The following is an 18,047-nucleotide window of genomic DNA, read 5'->3' as shown; positions in this document are numbered from 1 at the left end:
TAAAGATAAACCCTCTGTACCATATGGTGTACGAGAGAAGACGACAAAAGCAAGCAAAGAACTTCGTGGACAGCTGAAATAAGACAAGCAAGAGCACCTATCCTGTGACGCAGGTATAAGGAAATAAAAGAAGCTCTCTGATCTGTCTCTACTCAGAAACTGAGAAGAGAAAAATGACCTTGCCTGAACCATACCATGTATAGATCGAAATTCCGAGTCCGGAGCCGTATTTCAGAGTCTGCCAAGATAGTAATCAAGCATCTGTGGTCGTATTGTGTCGCAAGTGGGATAGTACAAAACTGCGCGGCTTCGCATGTGTTACTCAACTAGCTTCTTGCGAAATCGGCATGAAATCAAAAACGTAGTAGATTTGGCCAGCTTACATAAGGTGTTTTCGTCGTCCTGGGCACGGATCGACGTAGTATGACTCAGCTGAAATCCATGGTACGTACGGTGACGAATAGCAGTATACAACTTTTGGGTAACTGTAATCAAATGACTGACATCTAAAACTTGCACATCACGGTTTGAACAATTCCAGAGCAAATAATAAAATAAAGAACTTTATCAGTAGCGGTAATATCTGTCACACGTAATTAGCGCTACACGTAGACAGTCGAAGAAAGCTCTAAACAGTACGTTTACTGGACGGCGAATGTAACATTGGGCGTAACAGAATCGCAATTGTTCTCAATATGTATCAACAATTTTAACGGATAAGGCCAGGTAGCGCTCTCAGAATGTTCGCTTGTGATATTCTCTTCTACAGGGGATTATTGGTGTCTCACATTATATTCATGATATTATTGGTGTCTGGTATTATAAGGAAATACAGAACGATGTAGACAGTGTTTCCACTCTATGAATTGAATAGCATATCTCTTTAAATGATATGTAAGATAAGACCCACAACAGAAAGGAAACGTTCAATATACTTTTACAAAACATTAGCTGTGAAGTTCTAAAACTGTGATAACGCATAAATATATATTGATGCCTACTGCGGAGGAATATGAAATTAATTTTAACACATAAAATCTTTATGTCCAATGTAGTACGTGAAGCAATAAAGGCCATAATTTGAAGCCATATTGACCATTAATCGACAGTGACTGTTTCAAAAATATGAAAAGGTTCCGAAATACCGCTACCAGTCACAAAATTTGTCGACCACTAAATTATTTATTTGGTGACATGTTTCGAGGTGATACCTCATCATCAGGCTACAGTGGCATTAAAAAAGGAAAAACATTTAACATAAGTGTAAACAGATACTTTGGAAAAAAGCTCGAGAATGGCCATCTTGAAAGAAATGGAAACGTTCATCCACGAAAGTGGACGTCCTAAATGAAATGACAGAGTTCAAAAATTCACACTTCTTTACGAATTTCAATACTCTTAAAATAGTAAGTACTTGACATTAAGGTTACATGTGAGTGTAGATCCCAGAAAAATCTTTGTAATTCTTAAAATAAGTTCTTATAATGTCATTGTATTATAAAATTGTCACAGTCGCTGATTTTGTAATGTATTACGCCAACCAACACCAGTAATACAACAGCAAGACATGCCGAAGACCTTGGAGATATAACAAGGGGAGTTGTTATGACTTCACAAACTTGAAACCGACAACCGCCATGTTACTACGACCAAACATTAGCTTCTGGTGAAAGTGCTGGATAAAAAAAAATCCTATCTTGCATCATTTATAGGGGCACCTGTCATTCCGTTTATAGACTAAAGGGTAGAGGAATCACATTTCATTCGTAAATGGACTCATTCAAGCGATAATTTTCTTTTATGTACATGAACATTAGTTGCGCTGGTTGCTTTTACTGTAGTAGTTTTATTCCTGTAATTTAACTTCAAATTGCAAAATATGTTCTCAGGATTTTCGCGAAGAGGAGCATCAGTTTCCTCATTCCGTGTTAAGAATTCTGGATTACGAAAGCAGCATTTTCATATCAAGTACTTCTCTTCGTGGTTATTCGAAAAATGTAACAAAAAGAAAGTTACACTAACGAGGGAAATGCGCCGTATTACTGGATCGTCTGAAAATGCCTTCCCGACGTTGCATTACTCACAAAAGCACGGTAAAATTTACTATTTAAAACAGCTGTTGCGCGCATTCGACAGAAATTAAGAACAAGAAGCAACTGTCTGCTAATGTTTTGAACAAACTAATATGGCGGCGCCAGCTTCAAAGTAACGTACACCTTCTCCCCTTCTTACACCTCCTTAAAGAAGACATTGCTACTGACAACACCAGGGTCGACATATCGATAGTCAAATCTAAGCTATCCTTGTTTTGACGGCCATCTTGTTTTCTGCACTACTGATTTGTCTTGTGGTATTGTGTTTTAAAGTCACCCTTGTGATGTTTGTGAATAATGGTGAAGAAGTCCAAGAGAGCCATAGAAATAGCACTACCCCAGCATCTCACTTGAAGACTACCACGCCACAAGAACAAAGTGAGTGATCGTTTTATAAGAATAAGGTTATCCTCCTCTCTCCCTCCATAGGATGATCACATTAGTCATGTAAAGAAACTTTAGTATCTCTGTACACTTATGTTAAATGCTTTTGTAATGCCGTTATAGCTTGATGATAAGGTATCACCTCAAAACATGTCGCTAAATAAATAATTTAGTAGTCAACAAATTCTGTGACTGATAACGGCATTTGATAACCTTTCCATAACGAAGACCATCTTGTATAATCGATTTGACAGACTATGGAGGACATTTAAAATGGTTTTCTCATTTAGAAATAACATCGAAGCTATGGACTCGCACGCAAAGAAACTAATGTAACGGTAATTATCAGGGAACTTTATAGGGAATTTTGAAAAGAAAGGTAACGGTGGTCTGGTAAAACTACGTCGTGTAAATTTAGAGTAGTGGCTTTTGAGTCTCTCACATAGGAACAACGAGAATAACATAAAAGTGATCTGAGTGGCTAGAGGAATTATAGACACTAATTATCCTCTTGCTCTATAGGCGATGGTATGGGACAGAACTGGGCTAATATTAGTACGCAGTACCTATTGCAACGCTCTATAGACGGGCTTGCGGGGTATACACAGGGTGTCCCAGGAGGGATGGTCAATATTCAGGGCTAAGGCAGGAACGCTCGTTTGAAGCAAAATATATACATTGATATATGCCCTATTCAGAATGGTCTCCGCGGCAGAATACGTTTAATGTACATATGTTTTTGGGCGCGCACTTCCGCCAACAGCTGGATTGGCCGTGGTAGTACAATTAACTAGGTGACAAGATCACCAGACCTTAACCATTAGATTGTCGTTTATGGGGTTGGATGAAGTCTGAAGTGTACATTTTTTAGGGAATAAGCAGAGGCACTTAGACAAGCTACTCATGTTCTCCTACGAGTGAACAAATTCGCTGAAGTTGAAGGTGAGGACATTCGAATATTTGCTGTGAACAGAATAACAACTGCAACGTGACATGTAAGATAATGCTAAGAGGTGATTGCACTTAAAAGTACGTATTTTTCAGTTGATGCTTTGTAAAAAGCATGTTGTAAGGTTTACTAACTGTTGTACGTGTGTAAACCTGAAAATGTATTGAATAATACAGGAAATGAATAACAACGTACATTAAATGGATTGTATCTCGGAAACCATAAAGAATAGGGCACACGTCCATATGTCGTTTTGGGCTTCAAATGATAGTGCCTGTCATAGCCATGAATATTTACCCTTCCTCCTCGGACACCCTGTTTGTGCATGTAGAGGAACGGTACTATCTATCTCGGAAGGGTGTACTACTGTTTCGAAGAACGCCTTGCAACAAAGTGCATTTGCGTGACAACCTCTCGCTCCTGCTCTTTGAGAGGGCATGGTAGGTAGCGCCGACGCGTGTGAACACAACTGAAAGACCGCGATTAATGAAATTGCATCTCATTTACTAACCAGCCCTTCTTATGTCTAATCCGTTTCTAAGTAACACAACAATGTAACATCATTTCCTCAAAATATATGTGGGAATAATAAGCACTGAAACAATTTACGAGATGGTCGATGCCCGTCCGCGGAGCAGCGGGAGAAAACTTCATGGGTTCAGATGACGTCTCGGTTTATGCGTTGGACGTATATTCGAAAGGAACCGCATTCAAATCCTTTACGGGTATAAATAATTTGCTGTTACAGTGTCACCGAGCTCCTTCAGGTAAATGAAGGGATGGTTGCTTTAAAAAGGCCAAGAACGATTCATCACAAACTATGGTCCCTAAAGCTTGGTGACTAGGCGATATAAAGTGAATCTCTAACGAAAGAAAGTATCTGCCTGTCTACTATATGATGTCCCCCGCATTAACGTTCGACGGAAACAAAGGCTGCGCTACGTGTGCAGATCCGCAGAGCTCGCAGTATAACGGCGTGAAGGCCATCACTCTGCTACCCACAACACATGTACCGTTGTCTGTCGCACACCAACGCTCCCCAATCCCACGCGTCCTCCACCTCCGGCTTCGATCAAAGAAGAAAAGATTGCTTGTGGTGATGCTAGAAACAACACTTCCGGTAGGCTTTAAGGATCTAGGGTCACAGAAGGCTACTGTGCTCCGTCCCACTGCAGCAATAAACTCTTCACGTGTATGAGACGTTATGACAAGCTTCATGCTTTTGGTGCATAGCGACATGTGATAGTTCAGATGTACGAAAAATTGCAGCAATGGTCGTGTACTTCCTAAGGTATAACAGGAAACAATAATTGGGTGGTTGGTTGGTTGGTTTGAGGGAGGCGACAAAACAGCGAGGTAATCGGTCCCGTCGGATTAGGGACTGATGAGGAAGAAAATCGGCCGTGCTCTTTCGAAAGAACCATCCCGGTATTTTCCTGAAGCGATTTAGGGGAATCACGGAAAATCTAAACCAGGATTGCCGGACGCGGGTTTGAACCATCATCCTCCCGAATGCGAGTCCAGTGTGCTAACCACTGCGCCACCTCACTCGGTCATAACTGGAAACTAATGACTTCGTGAAATGAAGATGATACCAGTAGCTTCGTTGCATAAAGTGTATGCGCAGACACATTAATCATTATGCTTATTTGAAACTTTCGTTTTAAGCCAGGCTGTTTGAGAAAGTATTGTATTTGAATTAAATGTAAAGTAAGGTCTGTGCACAAGCCCGTGACGTGGCTGTTGGCATGACAGCAGATGAAGCACAGCCATTCGTGGCCGCTACTCTAACAGGGGGGAGGGTGGCGGACCCATCGCCTTCTACCCCCGGGAAACAACACTGGCAGTTGCAATTACAAATAAAATACCCTCTGGCTGCGAGCATGACTTGATAACTTTTCTTTATTACATGGTCGATTTCGAGAATTCCATTTCCATCTTAAGACGCACCTTAAGAACACATGTGATCGATGTTAGGCATTACATTCCTAATCACAGCTGGGTGCCAAGCGAATGGGAGATGTGCAAGCCGCACATCGACACCACCACACCGAAATGACACCTCACTGCTGGACAAGGCTAAGAGAGGCTATTTTACCTACAATTCGTAACATATACGGATGCATTCCAGCAATCTGCTACGATATACATGAAATGTATTCGCATTTGCGAATATGGATTACCATCAGCTGCATAATGGAATAACAATACTGAAAATTTTGCCGAACAGGGACTCGAATCCGGATTTTCCGTTTGTCACGAGCGGTCACCTTCCCTTTTGGCTGTCCGAACACGAGTTAGGACTAGACCAAAACTTTAATACGTCGTCAGCCATGTGTCTATAACCTGTGTTCGTACATCTATTATGAACATTCCCGTACTTCTAAGTCGCTTGCTCGGTGTCGGCGGATAAATACATTATTGCAGTGCCAGTGTTATTCCGAATTACGATACAAAGTTCCTTCGGACATTTGAATTGAATATATCTAAGTAAAATTTGTTTGGCGTTAGGTTCATTTTATTTTCTTACATCTTCCCAACAAACGTGTTAGTTCGTTTATACAGTTAAAATAAAGCTAAAATGCAACTTTTAGGTTTTTAATTGGAAAACTACTCCAGAACACTGTTTTTGTGGGTTAATTAAAAATTTCCTCAGTTAGAGCTCGCACCACAGGTTAAGACTAGCGATCTACAGCTCCTAAATATTGCTCTGTTTGTGTGTTTTGATAAATACGTCTCTTACCGGAGCAACCACCACGAGCAGTGACACACTCCCTTCCTGAAGTAGAGCAGGAACTGAGATTTTCAGGTGCCTATAGTTCACCATGAATATGTCGATCAGAGGGAAACTGTCACGTCAGACCCGACTCCCACGAGCAACAACGTTGACAGGGATTGACTGGTGATTATAGAAGATATTAACAGTGGACAGGCGAACCACAGAGCAGAAAATCACAGCAGAATTCAAGACTGGATAACAACAACAACCGGTAAACAACCATGCCACTCCGGCCCTATTCAGGCAGATAGTGGGAGGTACCCTCGTATGGAGAATGTTTGCATGAGACGAGGTGGGGTCCATGATAGTAAGCCATAGCCTATTAGCGGCAAATGATACAGGAACATACTGTTCGATCAACTGAATCACTTTCTTCGCTGTAGCTTCTCATCTGCAGTACCACGGAAATTACACTGAAGAGCCAAAGAAACTGTTATACCTGCCTAATATCGAATATGGCTCCCGCGAGCATGCAGAAGTGCCGCAGCACGACGTTGCATGGACTTGACTAACGTCTGAAGCAGTGCTGGAGGGAACTGACACCATGAACCCTGCAGGGCTGTCCATAAATCTGTAAGAGTACTGGGGGGTGGGGGGTGGAGATCTATTCTGAACAGCACGTTGCAAGACATAACAGATATGCTCAATGATGTTCGTGTCTGCGGAATTTCGTGGCCAGAGGAAGTGTTTCAACTCAGAAGGGTGTTCCTGGAGCCACCCTGTAGCAATTCTGGACTTGTCGGAATGCACAATAGACATGAATGGATGCAGGTGATCAGACAGGATGCTCAGGTATGTGTCACCTGTCAACCGCATCTAGACGTACCAGGTGCCCCATATCACTCCAACTGCACACGCTCTACACCAGTGAAGAGCCTCCACCAGCCTGAACAGTCCCCTGCTGACATGAATTCATGAGGTTGTCTCCATACCCGTACACGTCCATCCGCTCGATACAATTTGAAACGAGATTCGTCGGACCAGGCAACCTGTTTCCAGTCATCAACAGTCCAATGTGGGTGTTGACGGGCCCAGGCGAGGCGTAAAGCTTTGTGTCGTGCAGTAATCAAGGGTACTCGAGCGAGCCTTCGGATCCGAAAGCCAATATCGATGAAGTTTCGTTGAATGGTTTGGACACTAACACTTGTTGATGGCCCAGCATTGAAATCTGCAGCAATTTGCGGAAGGGTTGCACTTGTGTCACGTTGGACGATTCTCTTCAATCGTCGTTGGTCCCGTTCTTGCAGGGTCCTTCTCCGGCCGCAGCGATGTCGGAGATTTGATGTTTTACCGGATTCCTGATATTCACGGTCCACTTATGAAATGGTTGTTGTACCCAATCGCTCGTGCGCTGACTACAACACCACGTTCAAGCTCACTTAAATCTTGATAACCTGCCATTGTAGCAGCAGTAATTGATCTAACAACTGCGCTAGACACTTGTCTTACAGTCTTTGCCGACCGCAGCGCCCACTCTGCCTTTTTACATATCTTTGTATTTGAATAGCATGCCTATACCAGTTTTCGGCGCTTCAGTGTATTTTCTGATGTCTTAACACACGTCCTATCATCCCATCTCTTCTCCTAATTTGTATTTTATTCACATTTCTTTCTTCGCCGATTCTTCCGTAAAACCACATGTAAAAACTTAGAGTCTCTTTTATTCAGTTTTCCTGCTACCCATGATTCACTTCCATACAATGATGTGATCCGGTTGTACATTCTTCCGAATTCCTTTTCTCCTGAAACTTCTGTTTATTTCATTCTTCCTTTGTGTGGCCAATGTGTCAGTAGTTGCTGCTATACAATTATGAAAGGTATTTAAATCCGCCTGCGCAGCTACCTCAAAATCCGTATTTATATCACTATACACCTTCGTTTTACTGATATAAAACATAGTTATGGACTGCAATGTTGATTTGTTTTCAATTTTAATTTGTTTTCCAGATCTAAAAATGATTCAAATGGCTCTGAGCACTATGGGACTCAACTGCTGTGGTCATAAGTCCCCTAGAACTTAGAACTACTTAAACCTAACTAACCTAAGGACATCACACACATCCATGCCCGAGGCAGGATTCGAACCTGCGACCGTAGCGGTCGTGCGGTTCCAGACTGTAGCGCCTTTAACCGCTCGGCCACTCCGGCCGGCTTTCCAGATCTAAAAACAGTTCGTTAAAAAATGCGCTGAGGTGTGCTTTTTTCGTACGGTATTCTTTTTCTGATTTTCTCCTAGATCAGGAAGTTTGTCGTCTCTTCGCCCATTTTAAGGTATTCCTTCGTTTGACACTGATGGTTTTTGCCTATCTCACGTTGATTTGCAACTTTACACATCTTATGACGTGAAATACTACGCAATATATCATCACGAGTGGTTGTTTTGAGACTCCTGACTAAACGTATCACTTGTATTTTGTGTGTGTGTGTGTGTGTGTGTGTGTGTGTGTGTGTGTGTGTGCAGTGTTGCCAACTTAACAACTAGTTTAAACTTTCACTTTATCGAAAAATATTCTCTTCTTCTGTGGTTTTTCATATGTGTAATATGTAGTTTTAATTATGCTCGTGTCTATTTATTTAATATGTAAGTGAAATGAAAGGGTAGAGTGGGAGTGTTTCTTTGCATTATTGATTCTTCGATGAATACGCTAAACAGAGGATGAGAGAGGTTGCATCCCCGCCTTTAGTCTTATTGTTCCCAATTTTTTTTCTATTTACCCATCCTTCGGCAAAAGCGTTGAAGTTACATATTTTTACGCGTATTTCAAACGTCTTGCGCCAATTCACGGTTTTAAGGTCAACAAAGTGTCTTTGTTTCTCTTGAGCCTTGCTTCCATAATCAAGCGTTATGTGAGAACTCTATAGTGTATTCACATTTCCTGTATTCATTTAATTTATTGATGCTATCAGTTTACATGACCTGTTCCCAGGTTGCCTGCTGAAGGTTTTATAAACACGTAATGGTGTTATATAAGTGTATATGGTATTATGCTTAGAAATTTGATATTTTACGTGTCGTATAACAAACAAAAAAGGTTGATCACTGAAAAAGGATATAAATCTACAATTTATACTCCAAATATAATATGTAGATACCTTCACGCATATTTAAAATTCTAACATAAACACTACCATACGCTGGATCCGTGCCGGTCTCGGTAAAAACCGGAGGTACAGCATCCTCTGTGCTTGTCAACAGTTTCTATTTCTACAACCAAACTGACCGTCAAGTTACTGATTTCAGTGGAAGACTTGAGCGCAAGGATCAGATAATAACTAAAAGCGAAGTTACGACACAAAGATTTTACAGAATGATTGAATGTTTCATTCAGCACATGGTAATTAAAAATATTTATCGCTATTTCAGTTTCCACATATTGTCATTGTCAAGCACTCTGAAAGCAAAGAATCACCAAATAAAATACGCTGTAGTTACACTGAAGACATGAGGCTATTTATATGGGATGTTAAGGTCACTTTACAGCGTTATGTTGCGAGATGCTGGAACATAGACAAAGTTCCCAGCGGTCTGAAACCGAATACGTAAGGTGCTGTAAGTGTAACCGTTGTTCCACGAACCATGTCATGCAGGATGTCCGTGACGTACCGTTATGCAGTAAGAATTCCCTCAGTCACTACTAGCTGTGACCTGGAGCCATATCCGATGGTTCCCCGCAACATGACGCCAGAGGTAATACTGCTGTGGCTTCCAGAAACAGTGGAGGGATGAGATCTCTCCCCAGTGGACACCATACTCGCCGACGATGGTCATCCATGGTAGTGCGGAACTGCGATTCATCGCTGAACACAATGCGATGCCTTTCTTCAGAAATTCATGCTTTCCCGTTCCCAATGCAGCCGTTTGTGTTGTGCTAACGTCAGGCTACTCAGGGGACAGTAATCCCCAAGTCCGACTTCTGCTAGTCTCCGACCAAAAGTGCGGGATATCATAGAATGCTGCTGGGAGACCTTCGGACAAAAGGCGCAGATATGAAGAGTTTACAATGTGCTTGGGGCACAGTATGGCTATCCTTCCTTCCGGTGGTCACATGTCGACCGGAACCTTGACGACGAGTATTTCCGCCCTCGAGCTCACATATAGTCCAGCAACGGGACATAGTCACTTCCTGATGCCTCATAAATCTGGACACTGCACGAGTCGGGCTGCTGGTCAAATGGACGCGCACAAAGAGACCTCTTTCGAATTATGTAAGGTGTTGGTAACGCTATCTCACAAAAGTACGTGGCATCTCCATGTCGCTCACAGTCATCACTCAAGATCTGACGCAGTGTTACACCGCTTTTATATCTTACCAGGACTACTACAAACACTAAACAAGAACAACTGCAATGCTCTCTGGTGGTCGTTACGCCTGTCGCAGGGAATTGCAGCAGAATTTACATACCTGCCGATGGTGTGCAAAGTTCCTTCGAGATCCGACCTTGTCTTCTATGTGCTCACTTTTTTTATCAGGCAATGTATGTAACATTAGTTGAAAATTCATGCATTGGATGATAGACAGTACCTGTGTACACGAACCAATGCAGAAACCCAGTTTCACGAAAATGGAAATTGTCCGTTTCTTGCATTCAGGTCTTCAAATTTTTGTGTGTTCTTGTGTGTACTGTTGCGAACAGCAACGTAATGCTCGAGCTGTTTGCCAAGCAGGCAGCGCTAAGCGAAGCATTCGCGTTTGAGGCGCGTTCCTGATTCGTGAGGCGGACGGCGTTCCGTGCCGCCGCTGCACACACTGGCTGAGTGTACTGTACGGCTCATGATCTCAGCGTGCAGAAAGTGCCCGCGGCTACTGTTCTGTCACGCCGCCAGCAGGAGGCGCGCCCGCTGCCAGGCTCGCTTTTCCCTTTTATGCAGAAAGAGTAGCCGCGGCGTGCGCCGAACGACCTCAACGGCACCGTGGTGCATGTCGAACAACGAAGCGCGTGCAGCAACAGAGTCGGCGCTACAATAAGTGGAACTAGCTTCTCGATGCGACGATGACTTCAACGATTTGCCCTTCATTTCACAATACCTTGTAAATAGAGAAATTTTTTAAGAATTGTTTTGGCATCTGTGTGGAGAATATATTAACACCTTCGTGTGCTCGTGAACTGATGCACCACTTTACATTGGGAGACATTTGTTCTGTTTTTGTGTTTGAAATGCGTACGGTGTATTATATATGCAACTGAACAGCGTGGTTGAGTGCAACGAGAGTGTGGGTTGCGTGTTGCTACGCGTGAGTAAGGAACTGACGAACTGACAGGCAGGCAGGCGGCAGGGCTCAGAGCCAGCACGTAGCCTGCTTTTCCCAGAGAGTATCACAGCCGCCAGAAGGATCTCCTTCGACGCGCTTCTATTTCTGTTTTACAAGACGCAGGAGACGAATATTAATTTTGGCCCAAATAATTAGTGCATACTGTAGTGGACAGCAAGTGTACATCACGTTTACTCCCCTTGGCGCTCATGTTCTGGGAAATTAAAATTTGTGCCAAACCCAAGATTCGAACAATCGAGTGCCACTACCTCGCAGCGATTTTATCATCGTCGCGCAGGTGGGTCAGCAGCAGTGATTCTCGAAAACTTAGCAGGCTTATAATACAGATGACTCGGGAACCAGTCGGTGAAGAATTCTTCTGAAATCCTACTCTGTCCAAACAAGTTTATGCAAAACCTTCATCAAAGTAAGATATATGTTATGGGACTTGCTAAGGTATCGATAAGTAATAAACTTGCAACAGAAGGTGTACTAGAAGTGAGAAACTGTAGTAGACGACGTTTAGAGTAGTACAGGAGAAGAGAGTAAACACAACGAGACAGGGAATGGTGGAGTACTGCAGCAAACTTGTCTTTATAAACGTCATGAAAATCTGGTTAAAAATTTGTGAGAAGCAGATCTATTCTGACTAGAAAGTATCCTTCTCGTACAGGTCATACATTCATAAAACCTTCTTTATGCTATATTTCACACGTTATGTAACATATTTTACAATAATGGACATAGGGATCACGTCCAAAGTTTAAAATCTGCTAAATGATGAGCCGGCCACAGTGGCCATGCGGTTCTAGGCGCTACAGTCTGGAACCGCGCGACCGCTACGGTCGCAGGCTCGAATCCTGCCTCGGGCATGGATGTGTGTGATGTCCTTAGGTTAGTCAGGTTAGTTAGGTTTAAGTAGTTCTAAGTTCTAGGGGACTAATGACTATTGATGTTAAGTCCCATAGTGCTCAGAGCCATTTGAACCATTTTTTTATGTTGTACATGAAAATATTTGCCATGGACTAACCTGTAACACCGGAAGAAAATGTGATATGGTAATGATGAGGGAGGAAGTGTTTCGGAGTAACGTTGGCACTAGTTCCAGTACAATCAATTATTATTCTATATACTAGTATTAATGGCCCTACTGTAGAATGTACATAACTAAATACTCCAAATGATATTTTTAAAATAAAATACACAGATAGAAAGTAAAAATAAACATTAAAACACAATCCTGGCAATGGTGACTGTTAGTAGTATCATTTACAGAGTTATCATTCCCCGTATAACTGTAATTGAAAGATGAAATTAAACTAAGAAACTAAATTCTGTTTGAACAGGTCTCGGAAGGCTCAACGGTACCAATCGACCGCCGTGTCACCTTCAGCCGATAAGCGTCACCGGATACGGATATGGAGGGGCGTGTGGTCAGCACACAACTCTCTCGCCCGTTGTCAATTTTCGTGACTGGAGCCGCTGCTTCTCAGTCAAGTAGCTCCTCAACTTGCCTCACAAGGGGTGAGTACACCTTGCTTGCCAACAGCTCTCGGCAGACCATGACGGTCACCCTTCTAAGTGCTAGGCAAGCTCGACAGCTCTAAACTTCGATGATCTGATAGGAACCGGTGCTACTCCCGCAGGAAGTGCAGATATGCGTCACATCTGTACTTGCCGCGGGACACCCTGCATTCCTACTGGAAGACGTGCCGTTGGTTGTACAAAGGGTAATGTGGCTACTACATGATGGTAATCGAACTCAGTGTCCTCTCGAGTGTTGAGGTAGAACAATAATACATGCACAACATCCCCACTTTCCTTGTGTGCTCTCTTGTGTCCTTCACTCATTGAAACGTACAATATCAAAGCTGTTTTATCTCCAGCTTAAGTGGGTGGACCTTCCTTGGAACGCATTTCCGACCACATGCCCATATGACTTTTTCCTCTTATTCTCTCAGGGATCGTTTCCAACAATTTGTTCCTACTGAGCTAAATCATTCAGTATAGAACTGATTATGTTCCCATCGATTTCTTTTTTTGTATCCGAAGAATGTCCTTTGGGTACAATATTTTTGCAGCAAGAAAGAGATGCAGACGTCAGTAATCTAGGTAGCTGACTTACATTACCCAGAACTGCAAAAGGTGATTCTTTTTCAGTGGCGAATATGTTAAGAAGTAGTTCAACGACTAACTCGTCTTTTGTAATAAATGTTGTAACATACAATTTCCTGGCCGTGTCAGTAGTGTCTGTCCTTAGAAACTACGTACGCCAGAGCTAGTTTCCGATGTTTGCATGAGCTGGGCTTTGTCCAGCCTGGAGATCTTTCCGTAATCCTCCTAAATGGGTTGTGGGGTTTTGGCCTGCTGTCCTGATTTCAAGGCAGGGTAACTTTCTTACGATGACTGGTGTTCTCCACCACATGTTTAAAATAAACTTCGAAACGTCCTGACAGAAAGCACATCTTTGCTAAACACTTGTTTGTAGGGAGCAGTAAATGGCTAATGGAAATGCCTGAATTCTATTCGTGATACTGCAACTTCTTAGGGCTCGCGAAACTGATGTGCAAAGTTGGCCAGCAGACCTTGCAGGTTATAGAGGTGTATTTCTAAAGTCAGTAGCGAGTGATCATCGGTGATACAAGCTATTTTTCTAATTCAGGAAGCCTGCAAGACTGAAACGGCGTCCCGAGCGCACACGTCGGATTCTGATAGAGACAATTCCTGTTCTTTGGGCAAGTGGTGCGATTTGGTGGACAAGAAAGAGTTCGGGAGACAGATGTGTCACAGCGAGTGTCGGAGTCAGCAGCTAACTCGAGATGGTGTAGCTTAAAGGTGATGGACTTGGCAAGGTTTAATTGAAGCCATTCCATTTGTTTCTGTGGAAATTTCAGGAGAGGTGTTTCATGTGTCTTTTGGGGGGTGATTTTGAACTGTTACCCTGGTTTTGCTTTTCTGGAGATTATCGGCGAAAGTTGCTAAGGAGTCAGCCGGAAACAGCGTATGAAGTGTCAGCGGTGTACATGCACTGAGGCGACAAAAGTCATGGAACAGCAATATCCACATATACAGATGGCGGTAATATCGCGTACAGAAGGTAAAAAAGGGCAGTGCATTGGGGGAGCTGTCATTTCTACTCAGGTGATTTATGTGAAAAAGAATTCGGACCTGATTTAAAAGACTTTGAATGCAGAATGACAGTCGAGTTAGACCCATGGAAAATACCATTTCGTAAGTCTTAGGGAACTCAATGGTCAAGAGCACTGCCTCTCACCATGGACAAGGCAGTGGCCAACGGCCTTCACATAACGACCGAGAGCAGCGGTGTTTGCGTAGAGTTGTCAGTGCTAAAAGACAAGCAACAATGCGTGAAGTAACCACAGAAATCAATATGGGCTGTACAACGAACGTGTCTGGTAGGACAGTGTTGCGAAATTTTGTGTTAATGGACTATGGCAGCAGACACCGTCGCGAGGGCCTTTGCTAACAGCACGGCATCACCTGTAGCGCCTCTCCTAGGCTCGCTACCAAATCGATGGGACTGTAGATGACTGGAAAATGTTGGCCTGGTCAGATGAGTCCCGATTTCAGTTGGTAAGAGCTGATGGCAGCGTTCGAATGTGGCGCATGCCACGTGAAGAAATGGAGCCAAGTTGTCAACAAGGCACCGTGCAAACCGGTGGTGGCTCCATAATGGTATGGGCTATGTTTACATGAGATGGACTGGGCTCTTTGAGCCAACTGAACCGATCAATGACTGGAAATGGTTATGTTCGATTACTTGGTGATCATATGTTCCCAAACAACGATGAAAGTTTAATGGATGACAGTGCACTGTGTTACGTAGTGCCACAATTATTCGCAATTGATTTCAAGAACATTCCAGACAGTTCGAGCGATTGATCAAGCCATCCACATCGCCCGACACGATTCCCATCGAACATTTGTGGGATATAATCGAGAGGTCAGTTCGTGCACAAATTCCTGCACCAGGAACACTTTCGCAATGATCAATGGCTATAGGGACAGCATGTAATGGCACTTGAATTACATAACCATTACGGCATCTCACCTCAACCTCTCGATACCAGCAATATTCTACTGTATTTCTGTAAAATAGTTAACATATTTCTGTGACAATATTCAGATTTGATTTCAAATGTAGAGGTACTACGATACATCGATATCTGTATATTGCAATGATATTATTCTTATGTGTATTCTTTCTTTTGTCACTATGATCATTGACGTACTTGTAACGCTGATTTTTGGGCGCATAAGCGGTTATTAGAGAGTCAAGCTTTGGTCGTCATGTTAAAAAGACGCAAATTGTAGTCAGTTCATGAAATGTGAACTTTAACAGTGAGGAAGATATTTTCAAGTATGTTTTATATTGTGAAGTGATGTTTTGGAAGGAGTTACGTGATATTGCAACAAAAGTAATAAAAAAGAAGTGTAACTTAAATTCGGAGTGCTGATTACTTTTTTTTACATCACTGTAGTCCTAACTTGCAAAAGTTTAATCTTCAAGAATGGTTTATGAAACACATCTATAAAACTTTTGAATATCGCAGAATAACACCTAGGCTTCTTTGCATCCGAGCTTGGAATCATCACTACCTAGATTTTCGGCGATTGAGCCGTGAGTTCACAACGAGACCAGCGTGGGAAATACGAAAAGATGAGTGCCTAGTTTATCCATTATTTCAAGAAATGACTTTATTAACTGTGCTCTAATGACACCTGCCACATCATATATCTTTGTTGTTGCCCGAAAATGCAATATTTAGCAGCGTGAGCAACACTACAATCATAATTAATTTTTGACCTTTGTTGTGGTAGGGTTGTTAGAAGCATAACTCAAAATTTCTGCAGGAGACTCCCATGTCGAGTTGCTGCACTATGCTGGGCAAAAGAAAACCTGACACCATGTTAGGTGGTATCCCCTTGCTTTGTCACTTCAGAGTAGTCCAGTCAAGAGGCAGGATCTCGAAATTTTCCTGAGAGTCTCTCCGCGATATTTTCAGAAATTTTATAAATTATATAACTCAGTACATATCTCGAAATATCTCTTCTTATCTTACCGATTCCTAAACTTTAATATACGATGATTATCAATGCAAAGTAGTTTCAAGCCCTATTATTCCTTGGAGCGTCCATTTACCCCATGGAATAGCTTCTCTGTTATCTATGTTTTCTCTTATGAAAAGAATGAAGGAGATCTTGCCGATTAGCCGTGAAAGAAGGAGGATGTATATGTATGTATTGTTGAGCTAGTCGCCATCTTGATATGATTCTGTATGAGAAGGAATTTAATACATGAACTAAACTAAAGTAAGTGTGTTCGCGTATTATTTAACATTATTATTGACAGTGTCTGCTTACTACGCTGTGTTGCACGGGATCAGTGGGGAACGTCTGATTTACACTGGACGAACCTGCCGTTTTGTATGCTCAAGATATCCTGTTACTTCAAATAAATAGGCTAACACGATCTTACCAGCAGATCTCCGGTCTTCCCCATGTGATCACCGAAAGTTAATAATTATTACAAATGTTTTCAGGAGATCGACTGACAATTTACGTCGCACCGAGACTTCGAAATTGCTTCACGCCTTATGGAATTTAAGTTAAGCTCAATTTAATCAGGATAGGACAGTATTGAACTGTGTGAATGTTATAAGCCTGCTTTGTGAATGAAAATTCCGTTAACATACGCATGTTTTTACTATCCTGATCAGTGAAGCTAAATCAGGCCGATGTGAGAGAGGTTTTTAAATTTTTTGAATACCACAAAAAAATATTAAATAGGTACAGGGAATTTATTATTGATTTCGGAGTAGTGAGAAAGTTTAACTATGTTTCGTGGGTCAAAAATGAAGCTGGCGACACTCATTTTACTCTAGTTTCAATAGCGTGGAAGTGTAGAGGATTGACCTTGATCCGCAGATAAACTTCGGGAGGAAGTGCACGGAGCAGAACATCGCGTTATTTGCACATGCTTAATAGTGGGAATACTGGCCGCAGCCACGAATGGCACTTCGCGCGACGCTACCGAAGCTCCATGGACAGACGAAAGGCACTTTTCAGTGTTCCCAGGCACCATTGTCTTCTTACCTCCTACGTCCTAATGGAACTTCCTGTCTGGCTATTGTAGGAGCTGGGAGGACTCACCAGAGGCTCGGCGGCGGGCTTGAGGGCGTGCCCGTTGGCGGCGCCGTTGTGTGGCGGGGGCGGCAGGGCGGGCGCGCTGCCGTTGGCGCCGCCCTTGCCCGCGGCGGGCTCGTCCTGCCAGAGGTCCGCGGTGCGGCCGATGGCGCCCTTGAGCGCGGCGGACGCGTCCAGCGGCGTCAGCACGTCGAGGCCGCCCACGCCACCCCCCAGGCCGTCGCCGCCGCCGGCGCCCGCGGCGCCGCGGCCGTACCGCCCTCTCCACTTGCCCATCGCGGCGCGCCGGCGCTCGCCGGCCGGCCTGTGCTCGCCGCTACTGCTGCAACACAAACCAGTGAGCACATCAGTTCAGCCCGACCTTCCCAAAGGCGAGGCGCACGTAACATACAAGTAAGTATCCGGGAGCTCTGTGGGTCTAA

General features: G+C 43.2%; 1 protein-coding gene across 1 annotated transcript in view; it reads right to left on the bottom strand.

The window, feature by feature from the left end:
• LOC126184451 (solute carrier organic anion transporter family member 74D-like) overlaps positions 1-17,815 on the bottom strand; it is an 84,366-nt gene extending 66,551 nt beyond the window's left edge. Inside the window, exon 1 of the mRNA XM_049926844.1 lies at positions 17,632-17,815. The gene's annotated coding sequence lies outside the window, so the exon portion shown is untranslated. The remainder of the gene's footprint in view (positions 1-17,631) is intronic.
• Positions 17,816-18,047: the final 232 nt, after the last annotated feature.

Source organism: Schistocerca cancellata, chromosome 1 (genome assembly GCF_023864275.1).
Source record: "Schistocerca cancellata isolate TAMUIC-IGC-003103 chromosome 1, iqSchCanc2.1, whole genome shotgun sequence".
Lineage (NCBI taxonomy): Eukaryota > Metazoa > Arthropoda > Insecta > Orthoptera > Acrididae > Schistocerca > Schistocerca cancellata.
This window is presented reverse-complemented; position numbering and strand designations above follow the sequence as displayed.